Raw genomic sequence first — 27891 nt, 5'->3', positions numbered from 1 at the left:
GAACTGCAAACTGCGATTTGTCAGCTACCAGGGGAAAACATCAGCACATGATGTTGCTCAGGCCCCTATGAAGCCAAGAGAAAGGGATGGATTGGTGCTCAGTCTGACGTGATGTGGCTTTTTCTGTGTGGTAACATGGAAAAGGGAAGTAGTATTCAAAATGTTATGGTTCAATAATAAGAAATGAAGCACACAAATGAGCTCCTCAGCTGGGTGAAAAAGTACAGCCACAGAGACTTAGACAGGCAGAGTCTCATTCTAACATGTTGATGGCTTTTAATCAGTTCATCAGAATTAACGACAATGTAAAACTAAAGTCTGTCAATAGAAAAGTAGTTGTTTTGCAAACAAGAAGCATTTCTTCCTAATCAATATCCTACAGCTCTCAAAAAAATTAGCATTGCATGTCCTTGCTCTTTGTAACTTTCCAAGTATATGGAGATGCAATTTTTAAAACTTAGTCAATAAAGGACCAGAATTCTGCCTATAGACTCCAGCCCAGCATCTTTCAGAACTACTGGATACGTTTCTTACTTTGGACAAAAAATCTCATTTTAAGTAAGCTTAGTAATCACTGCTGTGATAGTTATTGAGGCAGTTTTTAATGACCTCACCAGTAAATAGCTGTGTAAAATAGTATTCTGTCAATATGTTTCCTCATCCACTATTTTGAAGGATGACTGAGTAAATAGTGGGGTTTTTTGAAAAGGAAATAAAATACATGGGGAATATATTCTCCCATAACCTCTTTGACTCTAGATTTAATACACAGATGTAAGCACACCTGGTTTCTGCTGGGAATAAAACCATGACCATCTCATAAAGAGGCATGGGGCCAGCTCCAATAAAGGACTTCATTGCCTACAATTTAGGCACTGTAAAGCCCATACTTCAGGAAGTTGGCCCCAAAGTGAAATCCAAAACCATGAGGGGCTTCTGGGCTTTCTACGCATTCTAGGAAGCTAGAATCTAAACCTCTCCAACACTCATGCTGGTCAGAATTAGCCTGTAAGAAATGGCGAGCACAGAGGCACCTTTGGACTCCAGAATTTTTTTCCATCTTTCTCCAAGTACTGTTAAAAAAAAAAAACAAAACAAACAAACCAAAAGGCAGAAATCAGTCTTGCTGGCAGGGTTTCTTTCACTTACTTGGATACTTTAAACTCAAAGTTGATCCTGCTGGTAGTTCCCCCTTTAAATATTGCATTGCTTGTTGCATAGTGACCTAGATTTAACAAAAGAGAAGCAGAATAGTTTTGGATAATAGAAGTGCCTTAAAAGAATGCCCTACTTGAACCCAAGTATCTGTTAACAGTAGGGCTCTTCTATAGGAGAGAACAGTGTGAATTTAATTGTCCTCAGCCTGAGGAGAATGATGAGCCATACTGTTTAGTGTCTTGGTCAAGCAACTTCAGCTGTCAGATGGTGCTTAAGGGAAGACTACTATTTCCTCTTTAATTTAAAGAAGGCACCTACAACCACCTTTCATAAGAAAACCAATGAGGTCTGAGCAGGACCTGGATTCCTTGGAGCAAGGCATTTTGGGGCATATGAACAATATACAAACATAGGCAGCTGATAATTTTTATATCAAAAGGAGTCACCAGGGAGAGCTGTCTTCTGGATAGCTATGCTGTGGTTTTGGTCAAGGACACCTGAAGTCTGGATGTAAGAGACAGCTTAAGCACCTGTGGGGAGTTTTGTGTACATTTTTTTTTTCCTCTCCAGTAGTATAAACATGTAATTCCTTGGCATGTTAATAAAACATAATAATGAAACTTCTTCCTCTGCAGCTGTTTGCAGGCAGAGCCCATTGTCACTATCTTACTAAGGAGCTAATCTCTTCAAATTTTCTCTCTCCAACTTTGAATGCTCTGATCGAGGACCTTATTCTTTGGGGAAAAAATAAGCTGTCATTCCTCCAAATTAGCTCCTTTCTGCTCATAATCCATCATTACTCAACAGCATCTGTGATCTGAATAGGTACAAATGGGTGGCCCTTAACATTTTAATTATAGATAATAGAATTACTCAGTTTGGAAAAGACCTTAAAGATCATCGAGTCCAATCTATACAAACAATGAAGAAAAAGAAATCTACTGAGATCTCAGTCAACCATATGGTAGAACACTGGCTTGCTAAGATCATAGAACAGAAGCAAGAGTAACATTACGAATGTGAAGTATTTTATGAGATTGTGACTCAAAATCTGTTCATTCTTCCAGTATGCTGATAGGACAATGTTATTTAATCTGTTTGACTTATTCTGAAACAAAGATTTTATTGGTAGGTCATAATGTTTTGTAAAATAATGATTTTAAGACAACTTTAAAATGGATTACTCTAACTGTAGTACAAAAAGTATGAATCATTTTTTGTATCTTCCAAATGGATACCACCAACTATGCAAACAGGAGCTTTTGCAAAACACACAGTCACCAAGATCTTCTGGCTTACATTAAATATATTCAAGAAACTCAAAGACCAATATCAGGCATAACAAAATGCCTTGATTAGATAGATGAGACATAGGTAGCATCTGCCTGTTTAAAACCAGCTGCTTCTGATTGTGCTATATATAGACAACTTATTTAGTTAATTGCACATTTCAAATTCAGTATTTTAATAGTTTTAATTTGTCATTTCAATTATATCTTCTGATGGCCTTAGAACAAGGTCACTTCAGAATTAGGAACCTGAGATAGAGCTGAAATGCCTGTTCTAATGCTCAGCTTTGCCACCCATTGAATGATTGAGTTCAGTGAAATAGCCACAAGACACCCACTGCTCATTCGCCCCTCAGAAAGGGCAAAAGCCCTCTCAAAAATACTGCATCTCTACACCATATACTGTTGTCCTATATCTTTCAATAACATATAAAATGTATAAAACGGTAATTATGTATAAAATCAAGGTATGTAGCTTGATGGGCAGAGCTCAGAGATAATGGATGGCAGAGTTTATTTACCAGCTAAGCAAGCTCAATAAGGACATCAATGAGGTGCAGTGCCCAAGGAATCCCTGCAGCGCAGGTTTTTTTTGAATTGTTCAAATCATTGTGGGGGGGAGGGGAGGTTGGGGACATTTGTGAGAGAATTTTGTGCATAGACAAATCCAGATTATTAACTCTACATGTATGATAAAAAGGCACGGCAATTAATCTGCAAAGGAGTCAATCTTATGTTTTAAAACTCATTCTGTGGTTGCCATAGTTACTAAACATACTACAAAAACTCTTTGCTACTTGCTACATTATCGTGCCTTTTTGGAAAAACAGTGAAATATACGTAGCACAGATACATAAAAAACCCATACAACATTTATAATTGGAATTGAAGCAGTATTGGAAACTTGCACTGCCAATTTGCCTTTCCAGATGAGAAGATGATGCTTCTTGCTGTGGAAGCCATGCTCAGACACCTGAAGGGAAAAAGGCAAGCAGGCTCATGTGTCAAACAGCACCGCGATGAGAATCAAATAGGGAGTGTTCCAACAGAAACTGTCAGGACAATACATTAAATTAATAAAGTAGCATTATCTGGGTAAATTAATCACATAGGTATAAAAGAATCAGATATTCCCTATTCTTTATCATTGAAAGACAGTGACTTAAACGTTAGCTGGTATTCAACCACTGTTCAAGTGACTTGGGCACTTTGATTGAACAGACAAGTAATTCCATTCTCCGCTGCTCTTGCAAATTTAAGCTGAAGGCAGCTATATCAATTTGGGATACTCACATGGAGCACTGACATTAACAACTGAGGACTGCATATGAATTTCAACCATCATTGTGCAAAAGCTCATTATATAGTAGATAAAAACAGAATTGTCAAGGTTCTTGCCGGCTCACTGTGAGGCAGGGGCTTGGAACTAGATGGTCTTTCAAGGACCATGCCAACCCAAAGCATCTTGGCATATGTCTTCTGGCATTTGAAATTAAATTATTGGAATTGAAGATTTAAACTGTCATTTTTAGTCTATGCAAAAATGTAAAAATCTCACAAAGAGCTGAGGCTCAGAATTACTGTAATACTCTTTAGTAAAGATACTAACTCTAGCACCTAGACCAAATTGCAATATGGATGATAAAGCTATAAAAGTACCCTGAAATTTCAGGTACAAAAATTTTTCTAAATTAAAATCCTGGGGATTGCCATCCTTGAAGCAGGGTAAGAGAATCAACATGTTTAAAAAAGCTTCTGAAACTAAAACAAAAAAAATGATCCTAAACATGCAGTCTTCTGCAAAACCACCTTGATACCTGCATTCTGATACGCAGATTGAAGTACTGCCTCCTTTGGGATTTAGACAGATTCTAATCAAATAGTGTCCACTAGAGTTAAGATACCACAAACACAGGACTTTAGAAAAGAGACGTCAAAGACAACTTTTTGAATAAATATGAAAAATTAAAGAGAAGCCAGAGCAGTCTCTGAAGTACAGCAAGAGTTCCCTTTTTATTATGAGAAGTCCAAAGCAGTATAGGCATGAATAAAACCTGTAAGTAAACTAGTAGAATTAGTAGCTACAAGCAGTCTGCTGAAGTAAAATCAACATCAAGGTTTATATTACCTGAGATTTCTGACTGTAATCCATATTTAAAATAGTTCAGTTAGAAGGAACCTTCAAAAACCAAAGTTCAACTGCCTATCTATTTCAAGACTAACGAAATGTTACATTATATGAGTGGTGTCTTGGGAATTCCTGAATAACAGAGAGGGGGCATCAACCACACATGAGGAAGCCCATTCCAGTGTTTGGTCACCCTCATAGTAAAGAATTTTTCCCAACATACAGTGGGAACTGAGTGAGCTAGATTTACCAGAAAATGATGCAATCAGAAAGGAAGGGAAAAAAAATGTTAAAGCTTCAACAATAAATAAATTAATAAAAATCAAAGTCAAAGTAATTTCCCTGACCTGGATTTGAAGTATAAATAATCAAAAATCAGTTTGGTCAACCACAATACTTTCAAGTTAACCACTCACATTTTTGAAATTATCTCTATGTCATTTGCTTCTGTGACTAGCCAGACTCAAGATCTTCACTTCTGACAGTGGTGGGCTAATTTAACCCCAAATAGACTTTCACTGAATTAACCCAATGATTGACAAGTTTTGCTATGCATGCAAAATAAAATCAAGGTGGCTGAAGTGGGAATAGAATCAGTTTCAGGCACTGACTCCTGAGAAAAGGGAATAACAGAAGTTGAAAGATCAATTAAATTATTACTTGAACTAGTGTTTAAAAATATTTCACCTCTAGAGAGAAGCAGATTCAAAAATTGGTGAAGGATATAGAGCTTTTTGTTGCTTGATATTGGCTAGAATCCCACGTGGGTCAATAGTAAATGCAAGTCACTTCCACTTAGCACTGTAATATACGTGAAATGAGTAAGTAATCTGGCCAGCTTCTAGAAGACAAACACTCATTTCAGAAACATATGAGCCTTAGATGAATGTATTGCATTCTTCTGGTAACAGGAATGAGTAATTGTGAAAACAGATAGTGCATAAGTAGCCTAGCTTCATCAGAGCACATTAAATCACAATATGGGAATAACACAATTTTGAACATCAAAGATCCAGTCTAATTCTGCCAGTTTGGCATCTTTTCAGAAATTGTTTATGGTACAAATCTCTAAAGAAATTGTAAAGGCATAAAAATCTCTAGAAGATAAAAAAAAGCCTAAGTAATTGGATGTTTAATGAAAAATATCCAGTCTATTGTTTCGCTAGTACATTTCCAGTAACTCGCCTAATAAAACAAAATACTTTTAATATGGAAAGTTCTGTACAAAATCTCTTTATATGTCACAAGTTTCTGTGTTGGTATATTATATAATGAAGACAACACAAGACTTTTTCTCATGCAGGAGTATGAAGTCAGTCATCTGAAATGGGGTTTCATCCTGACATTTATTACACTGAAAATTCCATTGACCATTTGAACACACCACAATCACTGTTTCTTATGGCATTCATAATTACCGTTGCGCTGTAGAAGCTGGATAAATTCATTTATGTTTCCAACTAGAGACTTCTTACCACCTAAATACATAGCATTAGGCCAGACTATACTGGTTCAGCAAATTGACATTTTGTAAATATACTCAAACTTGATCAAGGAGCAACAAAGTTGCGGAAAACTAGAAAATATCTTCAGAAAAACTGTTTTCTCTAGAATACTAGTGCAGCACTACGATGAGTTACCTATACAGGCCAGGGAATTTTTTGTCATTGGAAGTTTTCCAAACACAGGTAGGCAAGGCTATAACTGGAGCTTACTTTGAACAGGAGTCTGGACTAGATGATCTCTCCAAAGGTCTCTTATGAATATTATTTCTGTCATCTTTCCTTCAATGAGCTAACGCTATGATTGTTCTGATTTAATTACAGCACAGAAGCATCAGTTCAAGGAGGCAGCTAAGGATGAATGGGGGGATGTTAGCATTAACAGCATGGATTAAAACACATAAGTGTTCTGAAATAGGGCTCCTGCTCCCAGACACTAATGGCTTTAGTATCACCTGAAGGCACAAATAAATAATACAAAAATAAAAAAGTGACAGTGGGGGGGACCAAATATTTAAATAGGTCACAATAAAAAAGTGAAAAGAGGGCAAAAAAGATTTAAATGATCTGAACAAAGATCAGCGAAAGGATAGAAGAAAAAAATAAACCTGTAAAGAAAAGTGTATAAATAAATCACAAATGCAGAGGGAAGTGAGATACACACAAAGGAGAAGATATGGAAGTAACCTCCAACAAGAAGAAATTCCCTCACTAGAAGCAAAATAAATTCTAGAAAAGATGATAAAGAATGAGTTTGAACTAGAACTACTATGACGTTGGCAGAGGCAGCAAGAGAGAGTTCACAAAGGCTAACTAGCTGACTGTCTAACTGAACTGAAGAGTTGCCATTTACTCATTGACTTCAGAGTAAAAAAAAAACACAAAAGAATGAAAGAGAAAATGTGGAAAACTGTTTCTAAGCGAAAGAAAAAAAACTGTGACTAAACTAGTATATTTACAACAGAAAGGATCTATGGCAAAAATTCTGGTCTGCCACTTCTCATATCCACAGGAGGGTTGTTTCTCCTCTTCTCCAACATCTTTAGGACAACCAAACACATTTAGGTTTTTCATTCTCTGCTACTGTCAGCAGAGGTAATGCTGAAGTTTTTGCCTACCAAGAACTTTGCTACTAGATTGCTCAGAAGGCTTCTGCCTTTTTTTGGCATGACTCCACTCCCAGATTTTAGCCTCCTCACGCTGTTCCTCTTTCATAACAGGAAAAGAAATCTAACACTGATTTCTGTGAACCGAGTCAAGGTTTACAGCACACATCTGCAGCTATGAAACCAAAGTCTTAGTTTACTTTCAAAGCTTCCGAGCAGTCCATGCTGGAGCCTACAGTACATTGTTTGCAAGTTCTCCTCTTTATGTGCCAGTCACAAGTCAGTACTACTCAATCTTTTGAAGATGGTAGACAAAGAAGCAAATATAAAGAACAGAGAAACCTCTTAGGATAAAAAGTCATAAACCGACTGCTATTCTCAGGCTGATAAAATAGGCTTTAGCCAGGTGGCTTCAAATTTTTATGTTTCAGTCAGTAGGAGACTCTGGTTAATACTGCTAAGTATTACAGTGTTACCAGGTGTGATTCACAACTTAGCCAAAGATGTTATTTAGTTCAAACCCTTCCCCATAATTTGCCTGTGTTGCCTGGATCTATGCCCACTGTTTTAATTTCTCTGGTCTATAGGCATAATTTTGCACATTTGAGAGAGACTGCTAAGATAAGCACTGTTCCACAGAAATGACCCGAAGATAGAGAAATATAGACATTTTAAGTCCTCAGATTGCTTTGACCCTTACTTGATTGAAAGCAACATCTGTTTTTCAGGTTTCCAGCTGTGCTCAGCTAGCCAGAGGTAGCCAATTGCAGACATGTGTGACATTTCCTCAGTACAGTGTTGACATCACTGACATTCACCTTATTAGAACAATAGGCAGCAAAGCTTATCAACACCTTTATGTCTCAAGTAGCTCCATCCCAGCAAAGGCAAATATTTCAGTGGTCATCTTATTTTTTGCTCCCTCCCTTTGGAAGTGTTCTGAGTTCCTACAAGGCAATCCTTAACTGATCACTATTTCAAATTTGTATATTCAGAGATATACATTCAATAAAGCTGGTGTAAATTAATCCTTATGCACCATAAAATCAAGGGAAGTCCCATATGAAAGCACTCAGTGGAAAATGATTCATTGTCAATTATCTCAATGCAATTTTATTTTTTTCCACTACAGAGTTGATATGCATTACAACAGGAAGCCAAGAGTAACCAAGACAAAACATTTCTTCTGGCTGCAGAGAAACTAGTCAAGAAAAAGTAGTTTAGAATTTCAAACCTGCAATTCCATAGAATTTGAAAGATTAGGAAAATAAAGATTGAAATCTGTGTGCCAGTTTTGAGGCTCCAAATAAGTGATTTTAAGATCAATAGACTATTTTTAAAGGCTACTGAAATGGAGGTGTCCAAATTGATCAAATGTGTAAGCAGCATCCTTCACAGGAATAGACATTTGATAGCTCCATCTGGGACATGAGATACTCACAGGAAAGCCACAAAAAGTGTAGTGACAATAGCCTAATTCAGTACTGAAAGAGAAATAAATGTGTGACTGCTTTAAGATTACTTTAAGATTAATGACACATGAGACTCAACTCCCCTTACTCCATCTCTCTCTAGCTGCAGCTCTTGAGCAGGTAGCAGGAGGTAGCATCTTCCCTGCTACTCTGACAGTTGGATGGTTGGACGTACCGCTGAGAACACAGCTCTGATTCAGCTCACCCTGGAGTCAGCTGCATCATTTCAGTTTATGCTGCCTGAAATTCATTGTCAGACACAAAGCTTGATTACTTCAGTCCTGCATCAGGAAACAATCTGCTCTTTATCCTGGAATATCAATTGCTGCCATCCTCTATCTTTGGTGGTAAAGCTAATGGCCCTGTTTGCTACTTTAAACCTGCCCCTTCAACAACTTGGTTCCTGAACAATCCACCCCTTCCAGCATATGTAAACTAAGAAGCAAATCAGTCAGTTTCACGATCATGTTTCATTTATGGCTAGATTAAGAAAAGATCCATGGTGCTTTGTGCCTAGGATTGCACTCCTATGTGGCAAATACATCAGCAGAATTTAAAGACTTTCTGTTTTCTTGACAGTGCAACTAAGGAAGAACAAAAAGCAGTTGTTCTAACTCAAGGAAAAAAAACTACCGTTAAAGGGAAGAGGCTTCTGCTTATTTGGATGAATTGTGTTCTACTTTGTTTCATCATAGTGAATGATTTAGATACTTCTTTCAAGCAGTCACTGCTACCCAAGCACAAGATAACATGTAAAACAGAACTGGATAAAAAATAGTTACTGTAATTGCATGTGGTTCTGGTTGGGGCTGTAAAAGATGAAGAAACAAGAGTAACAGCTTAGGCAGATTTCACAAAACCTGGGCCTGGAATTAAATCAGTATTTTAGGCTAATAGCATTCTATTCTATAGCACTAAATACACAGAACAATTAGTGTAGGTAATTGAGGCAGAAAATATCTAACTCTCCTGTAGTTGTTTTTTTGTTTGTTTGTTTTGTTTTTTAATACACATTAATACACATGTAGCATCTCCAGGTTTGGGATATGTACAAGTTTCACGTTCAAGGAAAAATGCTAGCTTTCGAAATCACTTCTATGATGTATATAACCTTTGATTACTGAACTTACAAAATGTTTTAAATTGACCTTCCATATGACCAATTACTATGCTTGCTTACTCTTCCCATTTACTGAGGAAGCAAAAATAAACTAGCCATTTATATGTTTGTTTAGACTTCAACATGAGTTTCATTTTCTGGTTCTCACACAGTGTTTGGTTTATATGCACCTCCAGGGAATACTTGTTTAAAGATTCATTTTATATGGAATTTTTAGATCCTGGAAGTTGGATAGGAAAATCTGTGTTAATTTCAAAAAAGAACTGCTGTGTATCTTGTAATATTAATATGCAAGATCAAATCTAGTTTAACTTCATTCATTTAAATTTTGCTTTCTAATGTTATCATTGTTATAGAGTATTACTGCAGGCAATGAACAGAAAAAACTGCTCAATTTGCCTTCATTACCAAGCACATCAGCAGTGGAACCAATGGACACCACCCAATAGACTGAGGAAGAAAAACATTAAAATAAGTCATATTTTTGTGGTCAGCAGCATTCAAAAATACTAACACTGTTCAGAAGCCAAGATGAGTCATGTTGAATTACTTTCCCTCCTTGCAGTAGTGATCGAAATTAAACAATCTTTGCTGGGTATAAGATGAGTAAGGATATTTTTGACCTTTTCAGGAACTACTTAATTGACTCCTAGCAAAAAAAGTTTAAGGTTTTTGACATTGATTATTTGTTTATATATGCAAACAGCTATGCTGTATGTATTCAAATTCATTATTTAGCTATGCTCTAGTTAGAGGTGAGACTTGAATTTCATTCTGTAGATTAATTTGTTCAATGACATTTTCTATTTGACAATACAGTAACGCACAGGGGCTCCAGACCAGAAATACTGTCAATCAACAATAGGTCTCAATTGCTTCAAAATAATAATACAAAAGAAACCTAGTACCCTGTGCTGAGGAATAATAAATGAACAATACTGTCAGGGACAATGATGAACAATCCAAGGAAATGCTAGTAATTGTAACAGCAATCTTACATGTTAACCCTCTAATCGTTGCTGCAAGCATCAATTTATTTACTCCCACAGACAGCTGTGGTAGAACAAAGTAAGTTTTGTACACAGCCATAAGTTAGAAAAACTAGCAGAGTACAGGCAGAAGAAAGTTACATTATCAAAATCTTTCAAGATGATCAAAAACTTGCTCATGTCTACTATAAAACAGGCTATGGATTGGCTGGGTTATTCAACAGAAACAATACAATCAAATACACTTGATGGAATGCCACGTTCTGAGCTTCAGAAACTGGTGTGATGGCACTGGGAGCTAAGTAGAAGGGCGTCTCCCATTATTTACACCAACAACCAACCGTATCGTGCTCTGCCATTCTATCAAAGGAGTCATGACGCACTGTTATAAGCTCACAGGAGGAGGAAGTGGCAAAGTTCATAACTAATAGCAGAGAAAGCAAGTTACTTCATGAAAGAAAAGTACATACCAGTCAGGATACAAAATGCTACTAAAACATTTATCTCTGTACTACTCTCTTCATTGCTAGAGTGTATTCTAGAAGCATAAAAACTTCAAGATGTCTTTGAGAAAAACTATAAATTGCTGTGAGAGTATACATTTCCTTCAGAGCTTTCCTACAAATACAGACTCTGTGAATATTCATGACTCTCCTCCTCTAATTTCCTTGCAAACAAAATTTGACATAAATATTTGTAGAGTGCAAAGGGATGGTGTGATGAAAACAATAAAAAGCAAACATACCTTCCTGAGGTATTCAGCAGCTACTGTTTGGAAAATCCATTCAATCCTACCTTGTGAAGTAAATTTGAGAAGACATAACAAAATAACATGAATTTCTAGGATATTTTTAAGTTTGAATACTGTAAGCTAATTAAGAGAATAAAAATCCTAAATTGTAAATTCAGTCATCTATTCCAGTCATTTTCTGATTCTGTGAAATTGAAGCTAAATTTTTTGGTGACTAGAGAACTTCAAATTGTGGTTTAAATGACTTGTTAATTAGAACTACGTTACCTTTATCTACAAGATCACAAAATAAAGCCACAAGCTTTATTGAGGATCTCTTCAATCACTAAAACTCCAAATGAAAGACTACAGATCCATTGTCTCACTCTTCACTGTAATCTTCTTTAGTAGAGGAGCCATTCAGTTTATAAAGTCTGCCTTCTAGGACAGCCCTCTCAGTAGTGTTAAGTTTCTCATTAAGTATTCTGTTACTAGACAAAAAGTATCCCTCTTTTTCCTTCAGCACTGTCACATGCAGAATGTTGAACTAAGATGGTGAATCACTACAGAATTACTCCGTAGTGGTGGCTGGAGTTCATGTTTCCACTGGATTCCTTGATTGGGCCATATGTATTTATATACACACATGTAACACCAGTTTAAGTTTAAATAGAGCATAACTTCTCCAAACGTGTAAAGTCAGTCAATTTTCAAAACTAGGTTAGACTATTCTGTAAAATAGAGATAGGCTGTCATTGTAATCCAGAACAAGTGACCTGATTTTCAGAAGTGCTACACACCTTAGTTCCCACTAACTTTTGAAAGTCACAATACTGGCAAATAGCTCAAATATGGATTTCTGCAATCACTATGAGGAATCTAAATTTCTAATTGTTTCTGTTATGAGCTATTCTGTCGTAATTATATATTAGTATCAGTTATGCTATTAAGTCCTTACATTTTTAATTCCTCACAGAATACTTTGCTGTTTATGACTCTTGTCAGTAAGACACTGAAAAGATTTTCCACACAGGGTTTTGATTAATATCTCAGCTTATTCGTTAGTATTCCAGCATGCATGGGTCTTTCCACAACATCCTAGGTCTTTGTAGAAAATACATTCTAAACAGAAGAAAAAAATTAATCTCCCAATACCACAAGTTCTTAATGTTGATATAGTCAGAAGGTATTAACTGTGCAGTGTTTTGGGAGTGGCACATGCTAGTAATTTGAATCAAATTTAGGACAGCCATCTCGCCAACAGGTCAAATGGGTTTTACTTTTCCATATGCTTATAACCTATCCCTAGAACTGTTCAATCTACTTATTCTTTTCTTCCTGCTAGTGTTTTTTCCTCAGACCCACTGCTTCTACTAGAATTTTTCCAAAAACTCTGAAACAAGTTTCACAAACATAGGTGTAAACAAAAACACATTTTAAAGTCATGACTTGTGGTACCTATATAGAAATTATTTTACTTTGACCGGATTACTGGACTGAGGCCAATGGGATGAAGTTCAACAAGACTAAGTGCCGGGTCCTGCACTTCAACCACAACAACTACAAGCAACACCACAGGCTTAGGGCAAAGTGGCTGAAAGTTTGTGTGGAGGGAATGGACCTGGGGGTGAACCTGAACCAGCAGGGTGCCCAGGTAACCAAGAAGGCCAATGGCATCTTGGCTTACATAAGAAATAGTGCAGCCAGCAAGACCAGGAGGTGACCATTCCCCAAAACACAGCTTTGGTGAGGCCACACCTTAAGTAGAGTCTACAAGAAACTGTAAAGACTGTTGGAGCACATAGAGGGAAGGCAATGATGCTGGTGAGGGGTCTGGAGCACAAGCCTTATGAGGAGCAGTTGAGAGAACTGGGATTGTTCAGGCTGGAAAAGAGGTAGCTCTGGGGAGACCTTATTGCCCTCTACAACAACCTGAAAGGATGCTGTGATGAGTTTTAGGTCGGGCTCTTCTCCCACCAAACTAGTGATAGGACAAGAGGGAGTGGCCCCCAAATTGTGTCAGGAGAGGTTCGGGTTGGATATTAGGAAAAATTTCTACTCCAAAAGAGTGGTCAGGTGCTGGAATGTGCTGCCCAGGAGGCAGTTGAGTCACCATCCTTGAAGGTGTTCAAGAAATGCGTAGAAGTTGTACTACAGACCAAGGTTTAGTAAGGAAATATTGGAGGTAGGTAGACAGTTGAACTAGATGATCTTGGAGGTCTTTTCTAACCTTAGTGATTCTATGAACACAACTGGACAAACTCTTAGCTAGAATTTTGTTCTCTAAATATGTATCTATATGCTACACTTTGTTAGGAAAAGTGTAACAGCTGAATATCCCCAAAGTCCTTTAAAAACCTCAGCTTAAAATAGTTTTAATCACTTTACATGTGGGAAAATAAGTTGCAATAAAGTCATTGAACGTACAGTATGTCAAATCTGCACGAACAGAATTGACCCCATAATAGCCCTTCAACATTCCTATTTTACATGAAAATTTACAATAGGAAATGTTATCCTGTGCATTTCACCAGCCCCTGCAGTCCAACACTAATTCAGCAATTTCAAATTATTTCCTAATTTCAGTTATATTTAAATAAATAAAAAAAAAATGTATCTCCCACTTATCTATTGAGTGCAAATTCTACAGCAACTTGGAAGCCACCTGGAAAGCAGTGGGTTCCCTCAAGTGCTGAGCCATGACTTGCATGATTCTTAAGAATAGCATCTTCAATCCATAATCACTTCTTCCCTGATACATGCCTACATGAATCTCAATGTCTGAAACATCCAAAGCAAAGCACATCAAAAGGAATCAAGTGTACAGAAATTCATGCCCTTAAATATGGTCCAAAAAGAAGGCAAAATAAGAACTAGGTAAATCCAGATGGTTCTTGATTGTAAGTATGCAAGTCCACAAATCTTTAACATTATATTGTTGCATAAATTGATTATCCAAGAAATGCTCATAATTTATTTCTGAATGAAAGGCAAGGAATAGCAATTTCTTGTGACAGAGCAGAGAAACCATGGCCCACAATCAAAAAAGCATTTTAGCCTGGTTGTGGTTTAACCCAGCAGGTGAGTTATAATATGTATTATATATTTCCTATATATATATATGAATGTAGATGCAAGACAAAATGATGCAATTGCTCACCACACCCTGACCGATGCCCAGGTAGTCACTTGAACTTCAGGAGAGAGCGAGATAACTCTCACTCCCTTCAAAACTCCTTCTGCATAATGTCATATGGTTTGGATGGGTATTCCAGTTTAAGTCAACTGTTCTAATTCTGTTCCCTCCCAGCTCTTTGAGCCCTTTACTGAGAATGGCCTTGGCTCCGTAGAATGCTGCTTAGCAGCAACTATAAACATCAGTGTGTTATCAACATTGTTTTTCTCCTAAAACCAAAAAAATAGCATTATACCAGACACCAAAGAAAACAATTCCATCCCAGTTGAAACTAAGACACCAGGACCTAAATAAACAGCCTTCTAAAGAGAAAGAACTTTTTTTTAATCAGCCCTAAAACCAGCAGATGAAAGATGGGAAGAAAATGAGGAAAAGCCCCTCTTAATCTTGGAGTACAAACTGCTCTCAAGTTTGACTGCTAAGCTCTTTGATGGTTCTTCTGCAAGAATTAGCTGCTTCAAGAAAACAAGTACTCCAAGGACACATCATCCTACTACAACAGTCTCTCATGTACTTCATCACTAAAGTAATTTGTAAGATTCTGAAAGAGCACAGTTGCCAAGAGCATCCCAATCCTTTATTTCTTTGATATCAAACAGAACACAGAAAGGCATTTATTTCTGTCCAGCTCAATAGCTTCTGGTGAGCAGTTCCAGAAGCATCTGGCATACACAGGTTCCTACGTATCATAACCTCCAGAAGTTTATGTAAATACTTACGAACAGAAGAGCAAGCAGAAAAACAGAGCAATTAAATAATCTAAATAGTGTGATAGAGAACATTACTGGTGGAGTTGCTGGTCTATTCAAAGGTCAGCTAGAACTGAAGAACATTTCCACATTTAAAAAAAAAAAACACCATGTACAGGGAGCATGTCTTCTTGGAATACGCGTATATACCAGGCACAGCTAAACTCACACTCAGCAGAAAGAAAGAATGAGCTAGCTTTAACCCTTGCAAACATCTTACACTGAGTAAAGTTCCACAAACCATTTTTTTCTAAAGCCAGTTCATTGATATTTTCCACAAATAATTTATTACAGAATTCATATATGAACCCCATGTCCATGTTCTTCAGTAAGATGTATTTGCTGATTTATTCCATATAATGAATGACACACATAACATTGAAGAAGATATTCACATCTGCACACTTCAATTCTATGACTGTTTTCAAGTACTGTATATTTGGATATATTTATTCAGTTCTAGGCTAGCTAAGTTCTAGGGTGGACTTTCTATATTATCCCACAATCTTCTACAGAAAAGAAAAAAAGAAACAAATCTACATTTCCTTGAAATAGGAGTTCTTGCACGCTTTGCTTTAAGCGTACTGCCATCCAAAACCAACTACCTAAACTAGTGAGGTGACAGGGTGTGCCAGTACCAACTTTTCCACTTGCTGAAGACCAGGTTACCTTGACAGCAAAGCAACCAGCTGCCTGCAGAACTGGAGAAACAGATTACATGGCAAAAGATTAAGGAGGAGATTAGACTATATAAATTCGTGAAAACAGAGCAGGAACTTTTTTTTTTTTTAATCACGTCCAGTTTGGAACTGAAACTTGAAACATTAATTTGAATATTTCTTATGAGAATAGGAATGAAATGGCAGAAAAAAGTAACATTTTGATCAAACTACTAAATGAACACTACAGAAGATATGGGATTTATTATAACTTTGCTGTTCCTACCAGCTCAGAGACTGAATATTTATGTGAAAACTGGCCTATTCACATCTTATGTCAAACAAACGCATACCTTATGACTAGTTCTGATTTCCTCAGATATAAATATACATAAAACTAAGAACCGCCCTCTTTACAAAGACTGTATGAGCTGATTGAACAACATTGTTACTGGCAGTGTTCCCGTTTCAGAGGATTCATTCAATACCCCAGCACATAGTTTACATTAATTTCATTTTTTGTTTTCCTACCCCTTTATACTTTTATGGAATTCTCCAGAGGTGTTCCAGTCCTATTGTGTACTGTTGCACTCCAGCTGCAAAAGGGCTGGGACTGGGGCCAGCGTATGTGAATACTTGAAGGGTCACAGGGTCAGAAGAAATTGGCTGCTTCTGCTCTTTCACTCTTCTCTGAGAAACTGTTCTACACCTCATCACTGAGAAATACACCTCCCACGATCGTTTTTACCTAATGCAACCAAAACACACTAGTAGAGAGTGTGAGGTACTGGAAGGATGAGGTCACATTCCAATCAAACAGATGTTGAAAAGGAAAAAAAAGAAATCACCTTTAGAAAGACCTTGGGAAAGTAAAATCATTTCTATTCATGCTGCCTGCAAAGATGTGCTTTATAATCAGTGGAATAAAGTCAGGGTTGAAAAAGCTATCTGTCCGCACTCAAGCATAACAAAATATTTCCCATGTGTAAATTCATAATTGTGGTAATCTTTATTTCTAGCAGTTCAGAAATAATAACACCAGAAACTGAGTTCTGCGATTCAGCTATGTGAGCTGCATAGCAACAGTGAAAGCAATGGATATTTTCCCCCTTACTCTTGTCAATGTGCCTCAACATTAGGGAAGCAGGTTTTCAGAGATTCCCACCCATTCAATCATGTGTCTTCATTGCGGTATTTCCTTAGACATGACTCACTAACATTTGCACTGGCAGTTTCTAACTTAAGTAGCAGAATAAGATCTCCACTTACTCAGAAGGTGGTGAGTCTCTGGGTAACCTTAATTAGTGGGAAGTATCCCTGCCCACGGCAGGCAGGTTGGAATGAGATTATTTGTAAGGTCCCTTCCAAAACAAGACTTTCTACAATATCATAAAAAATAGTAGCAACTAAGCTCAGCAATAATCTGAGCTGATTTATGTTCAGCGATATACATAAGTGCAAGTAGATCTATCTACTCTTTAGTACAGATTCATTCATTTTTCACTAGACTAAGGAATGTGGCACCTTTCATCTGGAGCCTTTGGAGGAATATTTATACTATTTTCCTGTTCTCTTGGCTTTTGTCTATGATATTTTAATTACACTGCCACACACAAAATATATTTTTCTTACGTATTGGATCTCAAGGGCTGGAACATATACAAAATTTATGTTCACACTATTAACCTACTATTTCTAGAAAGGTCTCTATATGAAGTCATTGGAAACTTCGTTTTTGTTCAGTTATGCTAGTAGTAACTGTAAATAGACAATACAAATATGCTTTTGTAGCCTGCCAACCTGAGGAGAACAAGATAACGATCATAAAAGGAGTACTTCTTGGAAGGAAGGATTTTGATCCTTTGTTTTGCTTGATTTCTGGTTTTCTACCAGTTTGGCTTATTAAAGACTGAAACTTCTAGGTTTGGATGCATATTTCTTAATCTATCTGGATGCTAAACTTACATATATCTTAAAATGGAGGAAGGTAAATGTTTGACTCTAACAGATTGCCTATATATACTCAAAACCATAGAGAAGTATTCTAAGTACTAAAGTTTGTCTATCAGGTAGAGTAAATGTTCAAAAACTAATCAAAATTGAGTAGAAATTCCCCTGCTCACAAATGACAAGAATACTACAGTAATGAAAATACATATTACAGTTTGTTAACAATGTAATCCACAAGACAAGCAACATGCCAAATCTATTTCCAAGGCTCAAAAAGCAAATGGAGGCTGAAGCTTATAATTCACAGCTATTTTTGCAGCATGCTAGATAAAAGAGCACTCATTAGCTACACCAGTTCAGACACTGACATCGTAATTTCTAGTTGTGAAACAGCAACAAGACTCATTAGAAAGTGGTATCTTAAAATTGCAATAGCTGTTTTCACTTGCACATATGTTCTCACTGTCAGTGACAGGATACTATCTCTAGTGAGACAAGAAGAAATTTTCTAGTGTGGTAGTACTAAAGTGTTACTGCACAGAACAGGAAGAAATTATGAAAAGGAATTTCTGATAATTTATGCTAGTTAGAAGATATATCTTTGATATCAAATATCAATAAGACATCTGAAGAAATGCATTACAGATTCAGCTACATCAATTGAAATTATTATCCATTTAAACAAGTCATGGAAAAATAAAGCATCTTCTACACTGACCTGGTCAAAGTACACTAACAACTATTTTCTGGCTGCAGATGATTTAGGTTTACTTAAACTGAGAATCTCTACGCAGGAGTTTCAGAGCTTCATAACTTTTTCTCGCTCATCAGCTTGTAAAGGTATTTTCTGAAAAGTTACATAATTTTCACTATCACACTAGTTTGAATTAATTATTCCCCATCGTTTTGAAACAGATCAGCAAAGCAACAATATAAAACCTGGTGGAAAAAATACACATTGTTTGAGTACTTTTTTTGTCACTTAAGAAGAGGGTTATGTAAGTTACTATATAAAAAAAATGAAAAAGCAGACATTCTATTCTTCTCCCTGTATTGTTGGCAATTAAGAGTGATCAGAGAATGGTCTATTTCTCAAGGACCTCTGGAGCTTATAAGTTAAATTAGAATCTTAGAAAAATGCCTAAAACATTAAGAAAACAATCTTCCTTTAGAAAATAAAAGAAAAACAATAAGAGTTCTGTACTTCAAACTGGCAGAAGCAGAGATCCATTAACAATGATTAGAGGAAATTTTGAGATACCCTACATTGACAAAGACTCAGACAAGGCTGAATAAGTACACTTCATCTGGAAGAGGAAAAAAATGGAAACAATCTCATTCATAAGCAAAAGTAAAACAGTACAATGGTTCAACGGTACAAATGAGACCAAATTAGCAAGCACAGGGTTGAAAAGGATGGCTAGAATGGGAAGAACAGATTAATAGCCCTCAAAGTTTCCCATAACCATGGAAACATTAGGAAAAGTCCTTAAGGCTAAAAGTGACAACTTTACAGCATTTTCCACACTATGATCATCGTCTCCTCATCAGAGGGACACAAACTAAGACAAAGGAAACATCAACCCAGGCTAACTTGTTCTCTGCTCTGTGACACAGCTTGTTTGTAACATATTTATAAATGGGATATAGGTGGATGGAGTGCAATTCTGGTAGCCCGGGGCTGGTATTTAAGGCACCTTCATCCCCAGCATCTGTGCTAACACTGACTTCAGATGATTCTGCTAATTATACACTGACTGTACATTTATCATCTTTAGGATTTAAGCACTTTAGTTCATTCAAAGTTTAGTTCAAAATTCATTAACAACTACACAGCAAAAAAGTTCTCCATTTTATCATACAAATTCAATCCAATACCTTCATGTATATAGAAACTACACTGTACTGTAGTGTTTGGCAGCCAAATAGTTACTGAAATCTGGATCTTAATTCCCCTGTGATAGCGACTCTGTGACACAAACATGAAAACATGTTTATTCTTACAACATGTCTCTGAGAAGACCACTTGTCATCATACAATGCTGTAACAGAGTCTTTTTCTTTTGGGACATTAATTACATTAATTTACTTTGGTGTTATCGTTACTACTACCTTTAGCATGAGACACCCATTTAATACATGGAACATTAGAATAATTTCTTTTAACAACTCAAAAGCAGCTAGTTTGGCCTTGCATGTCAATGTTTAAGTAATTTTAATTAGAACACGACTGATAAACATGAATATTCATTCCTAGTTCTGTCAATGTTAAAATCATTATGTGTATGCATCACAGTATGAGATATAAATACATAGATTGTCTGCATACATAGTTTCTACTCTGCGGTGGTCAAGTATTTTGAAGAAGATTAATAAAATTCTGCTATCTTGACTTCTGTGTAGATTTGCATGGTAGAAACAGAAAGATGGAAGTATGATAGGTAAAGTAACTGTCCAATAGCATTGCCTTTCTGATATTCATATATTTCAGATTATCCATTGGTGTCAATGTACAAAAATACAACAGGCACATTTATCCTTACATTATTTCAAAATCAGTTTGTTCAAATTACTGTGTCCATTCAGGAGATTTCTGATTTCCTGCAGGGGAAGCACAATACTAAAGGAAGGATGCAGCTACAATGTACTAAACATCATAGTGTCTCCATTAAAAATACAGAAAACAGGATTAATTTTTATCTGTTATTAAGGCTGTTACTTTCAAACACTTCATTTTACAATTACAGGCCAAATTAGAGTTATCAAAGGACAGAAAGGAGCTTGCAAAATAATTAGTTATTTCTATACAGTTGTTCAATTGCATATCAGTTTTTGAATACTTTTTGAAATCGGTCAAATAATGCCTTCTTGTCAAAGCATTAGACAAGCTTTTATATTCCAGGACACACTTCTTACATAAAATTTATGAGATACTGGAAATAAAGTAGTCATGATATTCACTTTCTGTTGGAATTCACGTCACCTATACAAAAAGAAATCTTGCAGAATAGTTTGTTTAAACAAAGAAACAGATTAAATAAAGTTTATTATCTTTATTTCTCACTGGTTTTGTACAAGTTGATGAACTGAGTGATTTTTCCATGTTAAGCCCTTATTTGTTTTATGCCCACATTTCATGGATTAGTATCAGGGTAGGTTAAGTAACAACAATCAGAAATTATGATAATAAATATTTTACCAAGTAGTTTAAGTGAAGGTCTAAGGAGGTGTGAAAAAGCTGGAAAAGGAAATCCCCTCAAACATTCTCTCCCAACTTCTGCCTGCAACAGAACATCACTAGGGGTTGCTGTCGTTAAAACAAAATTGTATTGAAGCTATTAATATCGATATGATTTTGCTATCCCTGGGACAATTAACACTACAACTTTCTGTACACCTGTGATTAAATGTGATTGTTCAGTCCTCCTATATATGAGAGAAATAATGAGATGTCTCATTCAAATAACTTGACAGACTGTTGATGATCAGTGACAACTGTCTTGATTTCTGCCAGGCACACGCCATTAATCTTTTAAAGAACCATCTCCTCGAGTTAACTTTTGATAATTCTGACCACAGTTGTTATGGTCTAATAAGAGGCCATGAAGACACACAGACTCCTAAACAGAGCTCAGCCCAGCCTCTGACAAAAAATTGTTTTCATAGAAGCTGTGAACACAGTATTTAACCTAAGTATAACAAAGAATGCTCAGACTTGCTAATCTCAATTATCTTGTTGAATAAACAGCGTTTTATATTTTAGAGCATATGACCAGGAGAAGAGTGGAAAAGTCAGAGGTGGTAACTATAACCAACTTTAGGGTTTTTTGTTTTTGCTAGATAGAGTTCTGGTCAATGAACAATATAGAAGACATACTTACTGCGTCCAGCGTACTAAGATTCAAGGTCTGTGCTAGAAATGTGCATTTTGTTGAAAATTGCAGAAGATAATTAAAATCTTCTGGATCACTTTGATACAAATCCATAGCCAATCATATCTGTTCAGTGACAAAGGGAGCACCATAATTTGAACTTGCTTTTGTCCTTCTGCAAGCACCTTATTTATCACAGATGTTTTAGAAAATGTGAAGTAGTATTTTTACTTATTTCCCTAACACATTGCACATACACAGTTATGACCATCTCAAATGCATCTTCCTTGACACCAGCACAGAAGTGGAACTGAACGCAACTGTTCTGCATTGCCACTGCTCTTCAGAAGATTAATTGCTCACCTTATTTATAAAATTAGATAAATACTTTCAACTCCAGAATAAACAGTACTGTTCTTTCCCTTGTATGTATTATGTCGAAGTCTATCATAAGAAGGATAATTTTATGTAAATTATAGTATTGAGCTATATGAATGTGGGGGCTTGCCAATCCCCAAAATACATTGTGTCAAATAATTTGAAAGCATCGATTGACGTATAGCTTCCAACCTTTCTGATTCCCCTAATAGATAGGAGTTTTGATCTACACATCTAATGAACCTTTAGCAAGATCCACAGCAGCTTCATTACCGTACCTTGTAACCTACAAAAGCCATCTGTATCAGTTAGCAAGGCAGACTGGCATCACACTGCTAGACACTGTATGACAAGAAAGTCTTCATCACTAACTATAGCTGATCAAATAAACCACTGCAAACCGCTTACTGAACCTAGCACGAGCTACCTATGACCTAATAACAATTTGATTGAAGTGCTTACACCACGGTGAGAGTGGATATATTGGTTCGTGGCTGAATCATTCAAATAAGAGAATACTCAGCCAATCTGGATGATGATGTCAGATAGAACTTCAGAGAATTTTCAGTTGTGTCTTTATGAGTAGCTGAGGTAACACACTATACATTTGTGCCTATTAAGTCTCTTAACCCTGATACTGCTCTGCAATTCCATTATATAGAGGCTACACCTGAATACAGATGAGAATTCAAATAAGAACTTAATTCAGGTGTTCTGTGAAAAGAAACAAAGAGTGTTCTAAAGTTTGTTAATTTAATTATTTACAAATATTGCTTTGAAGAAGGAAAAGAACACAATGGGAAAATTCTTAAATAAATCTCTCTGAACATAGCAGCCTGTTCAGTTAGCCCGGCTAAGCATAATATGGCACAAGTCATGTTATCCTATCTCCACTTCTACTTCCAGACAATTAGACAACTATAGCTCCAGAAGACTTGATGATGACACAAACATACTACCTATCATGATGATCCACTATCTATCATGATGATGACACAAACATACTGCCTATCATTCAGGTAGAAAACGCACCTTGATATTCTTATTTGGTGACACATGAAGCACAGCTTCTTGAATACAGCAGGTTTAAAGAAATAGCACATCCTCTCAGACTTGAGTGAGTTCTGCTAGATTTTAGTTGCAGAGCAGAATACAGAAAAATAAACAGCAAGCATAGACAAACATGTTTTCCAAAAGCATGACTTACTCTTCTGTCACATAACATAAACATAACCAATAAAGAAAAAGTGCACAGTGCAGTAATTTTCCATTGCCATAATACAATTGAAAATCTGTTTTATATGTACATTCTTCCATACTTAGCAGTACTCAGTCGAAAACAGTATCATATTCTCTTTGACCTTAAGCCTGTATCCAGAAGAATAAAAGTGCTTCAGTCTATAATGCAGCTTTCCTTAGCAGATATGCATAAAAAAAATGCAGTACTTATTATTTAATCTGCTGTTTATCAGGAGATCGCAGGCAAATACCTTCCAAATATGATTCCTTGATCATGTGGAATTACTAGTTTAATTAGTAGTTACAAGCACTCAGTAAATGATATTTCAGCTAAGGCTTAAATTAGGTCACTTAGTGTGGACACTATCAGAAGGGTAGGTGCCATGCCTCCAGTGCCACAGGACTTCAATCACTTAGCAAGTATCTACTTTATTGCATATGCATAGCTCATCTGAGCATTTGTTGAAGTTTGAGAACTGAATCCTGAAGTCAGGTCAGTGAAACAACTACTGATGAAATAGGATATTTCAGGAGATACTCAGTTATGCACTTCATCAGTAAAGATGCACAGAAAAACTCTGTAGAGCTAGTAGCCTGCAAAAACTTTAAGAAGTGCATTGCTTCCTGACTGATCCTTGACTGCAGCAAAACCCCTCAAAATGAAATATCAATTAACACAAATTTAGCAAGTATTTATATCACTTTGTATTCAAAGAAGTACACGCCCTTTAAACTTTGCTTATTTATTTTAGAACACACACAAAAAAGAAAATAATAGCAAAGGTTTTTTTTTTTTTAAAAAGGTTGCTATCATGTAAAAAAAGGAAATACAAGTAGATAGTTCTCCTAGGAGACATGTTGATTTATTGATGAAACCAAAGGTATATCCTTAAGGAAATAAATGTTTTTCTCTTGAAGGTACAGAAATATATTCTGTATTGCCACACGTAGGTACCATCATTTGTGAAAAAGACTGATAACACATCAGGCATAAACACAAGTAAACTTGTGTTTTCAAGCTTCCCTCTTCAGTCTCAGAGAAGAGGTAATCAAAATAAAGATACTTTGTACAAAGCAGAAAACAGATTTCCAGAGATTTCCCCACACTAGGAAACACTCTGCAGACAAAGCAAGTCTCAAATAATCACTAGCAAAAGCTGTCACGAGTACATTTTAGAGGTTGTACTTAAACTGCTTTATAACTTCCTTGCATTTTGGTTGACAACTCCTAGCAGATGAGCTGACAACATTTAAGAAGAGTATGAGAACACAAGTCTGATAAAGCTGGAGGAAGCAGTAGCATCAGAGCTTACAGATTTTATGAATGACAGCATATATTGATAGAGTGAATTGCAGGATTAATTAAAAACGTTGCATAGCTAATAATTAATCTCTTTCAGATTTGGCATTGTATTACTCAAAGAAAAAAGATGACTTTGGGGATTAAAAATATAGGTCATGAAAGTATGGTGAAGACATAATTTAGGGAGCCCTTTTAGGATTTCCATCATCAGAAGTGAACTGTTCTGTGAATTCACTGAATAGCTTTTTTTCCTTATAAGATATAGGCGACACTAGCTCAAACAGTCTTTTGCTTATGACTTCTTTTCTCTCACCTCAATTCAGTGCTTTAGAAAAGATACAGCATAATTCTCTCCTTGTCTTCTTGGCCTTGAATCTTTTCCCAGTGAAGTCACTGGCAAAATTCCCATTGAGCAGAACAGTGGGAATCAAACTTTAATTCCCCATTATTAAGACTGTCACATTTAACACTACCTTCCTTGTCTCTCATCATTTGCCACTAATTATTTGGGGCAACAAATGTTCCTTTTCATTAAAAAAAAAAAAAACCCTGCTACTTTTCATCTTTAGTGTCATAAATAAAGAAATAATCATGTCTAAGCCTCGGAGATAACTTGCATAAATATATCACTTATATAAAAGTAGAACTGGGATTTTTTTATTATTTTTTCACACATTTTGACACTGTTTCACTATCCTACAAGAATATTAATCTTCAACAAACTAAGAGTAAGGTAATAATCCTGGAGGAATCATCCCATTATAAGATAATGGCTGGATTTTCAGTTAATGGACCAAGCTGAAGACAAGGGCAGTTAACACTATAACAAACTACAGTAATATAACCAATTTCAAGGGGATTATTGCTATCATAAACTGTATTAAATGGTTTATAAAAGCAATGGCTTGGGCTATTCTTTTTTTTTTTTTTTTTTTTTTTTTTAAGTTACATGAAGTAGAGTGAATGAGAGTCAGCTTTGTTAAATAGGTTGTTTCCAACCAATTTTCTAAGCATTTAGGACACAGGGAATGCTTCAATAGTTGCATAATGAATATTTTAAATGCACCAGAGGTTGTTCTTTGTCCAATGGGTGGGGAAAAAGCTATTAACTCTTATGTGATCGGGTTTCAATGAAGCTGGTCTATAACACTATGGAGAAAAAAGGCACCAAATTCAGTCTGCACTCAGTTCCACTGCAAGAGCTCATCACTTGACCATTTAAAAATCTCAGTCTGCCACCTGATTACATTACAAGGTCAAAGGAGAAAGAAAAATATAAAGAGACATGCTCAGCACTCAGTTTTACAAGTAAACTAGATTAGTAACTGCCAAGGAAAAAGTCAGACTGTATTCACTGTACTGTATTCTGTACTTTGACTACACAGCAGAAATAGAGTTTACCTCATTTACTTCCAGATATTATGCACATTTTCTTCAAGTGATAACTTTCTACTTAGAAGAATTAATCTAAGATGGAAGTCATTTATTCAGATAACACTTTTCCAGCTGGCTTAATAATAATTCCAACTACAGCAACCAAAAGTTTTCAATTCCCATTCCATCCAAACATAAGCTAACATTAACAAAATACTGGAGAAAAGAAGGGAGGAGAGATGAAGGTAATAAGAGATGCTGAGGGGGGGAAGTAAGTGAAAAATCATACAAGAAAGAAATACGTAGTGCACTGAGCTTTTACTATGTACCAACTAATGCTTGAGCTACTCAGATAAACATTACACACCAAGGACAAATTGTTAGCTTATTACCACATTATACCACAGATGCGACTACCAGCAGAGCACTAGCTTCAGACTCCTAGATTAGGAAAAGTAGTACAGGATTTCTCAGTAATTTTACAGTAGTAACAAAATGTCATCATTTTTTTCTTTAATCTCTACCATTTATCAAAGTGAGAAGCACTGAGGGAACTACCAGACTGTGCAACATTATCCTAACGGCCTTCATAACATGTATCCTTCATCCAGAAAATGACCTGAGTTTACCATAGGACTACCCCTCTTTGTTCCTCTACTCCATTGTGTTGGATCTCTGTTTGGATTACTGTGGTTAAAATACGCACCTTGAATAGTATCATTCAGGCATCATGATGTAGGCTAGTATAGCTTTAAATCAGTTTCCAATATATAAATCAGAGACAGCATTTGAGAAAGAAAAATACTTGTTCATTAAGAGGGAATTAAGAGCAGGATGGAATGATAAGGCCTGAAGTTACTTAAATAACTACATGTACATAAAAAAGCCCTGAAAAACTAAAGGTTCCTTATCCGTGGACACTGTAAATTGAGTGCAGTTAATCATGTTCTTGCAGTTAATCATGTTCTTTTGTGTTATCTGTGACTCAAATATTTCCTTAGTGTCTATTTGAATAGCTGCATCAGAGAACATAAGAAAATGTCATGCTGCTCCAAAAGGGCAATCATCCTAGTGGGATACATAAACATGAGTGTAGACTGCCAGATGCATGGTGCCTTTTTGCTTTCTGCAGCACTGATAAGACTTCAGTTAGAATATTGTCTACCAAGGGAGATGTGGCTCAACAGCATCGTAGAGCAAAAGATGGCAACACAAGTTGTCACTGGTTCAGAAGATGTGACCAAGAAGAAACGATAAGACATTCAATTTAAGAACAGGAAAGACTGAGGGAGAAAAATGTTTAAATACAAATCCTTCTCAGAAAAATAGTTCTCCATATTCACTCTCAAAAGGCTAAAACGATAAGCTTAATGGAAACTCTGGAAACCTAAGACTCTTAAGTCTTACTCTAGTCTGTCAAATGACATCAGAGGAGTGTAGGCCTGTTTAATCCATTAGCCTCAAAATATCCCCTAAACTTGAGTATAGGGCTCTTAACACACAAAAAACACCACCCTCTACTGGTAACTACTTCTTGTTTCAATTAGCAGTCATCTTATAACATTAATAATTAGAAACATTCAGATATTTGATCCACTAGCTTTCTCTACGCCTAGTTTACTTGGCATAAGCCTATTAAGAAAGCATCAGCAATATGTGAATTTGCTGATTTGATAC

The 27891-nt window shown here is 36.2% G+C and overlaps 1 long non-coding RNA gene across 6 annotated transcripts in view; it reads right to left on the bottom strand.

Annotated features, from left to right (window-relative positions):
• The window catches only part of LOC116230833 (uncharacterized), a 120513-nt gene that overhangs the window by 57065 nt on the left and 35557 nt on the right, over positions 1–27891 (bottom strand). The window contains exon 3 of one of the 6 annotated variants that reach the window (XR_016469586.1): positions 1150–1225. The exons of the other annotated variants lie outside the window; for them this stretch is intronic. This is a non-coding gene — a long non-coding RNA (uncharacterized LOC116230833). The remainder of the gene's footprint in view (positions 1–1149; positions 1226–27891) is intronic. 6 annotated transcript variants of the gene reach the window in all.

This window comes from Phasianus colchicus, chromosome 10 (assembly GCF_987193195.1).
Source record: "Phasianus colchicus chromosome 10, bPhaCol1.hap1.1, whole genome shotgun sequence".
NCBI lineage: Eukaryota > Metazoa > Chordata > Aves > Galliformes > Phasianidae > Phasianus > Phasianus colchicus.
The sequence above is the reverse complement of the archived record's forward strand: the minus strand, read 5'-3'. Positions and strand labels throughout refer to the sequence as shown.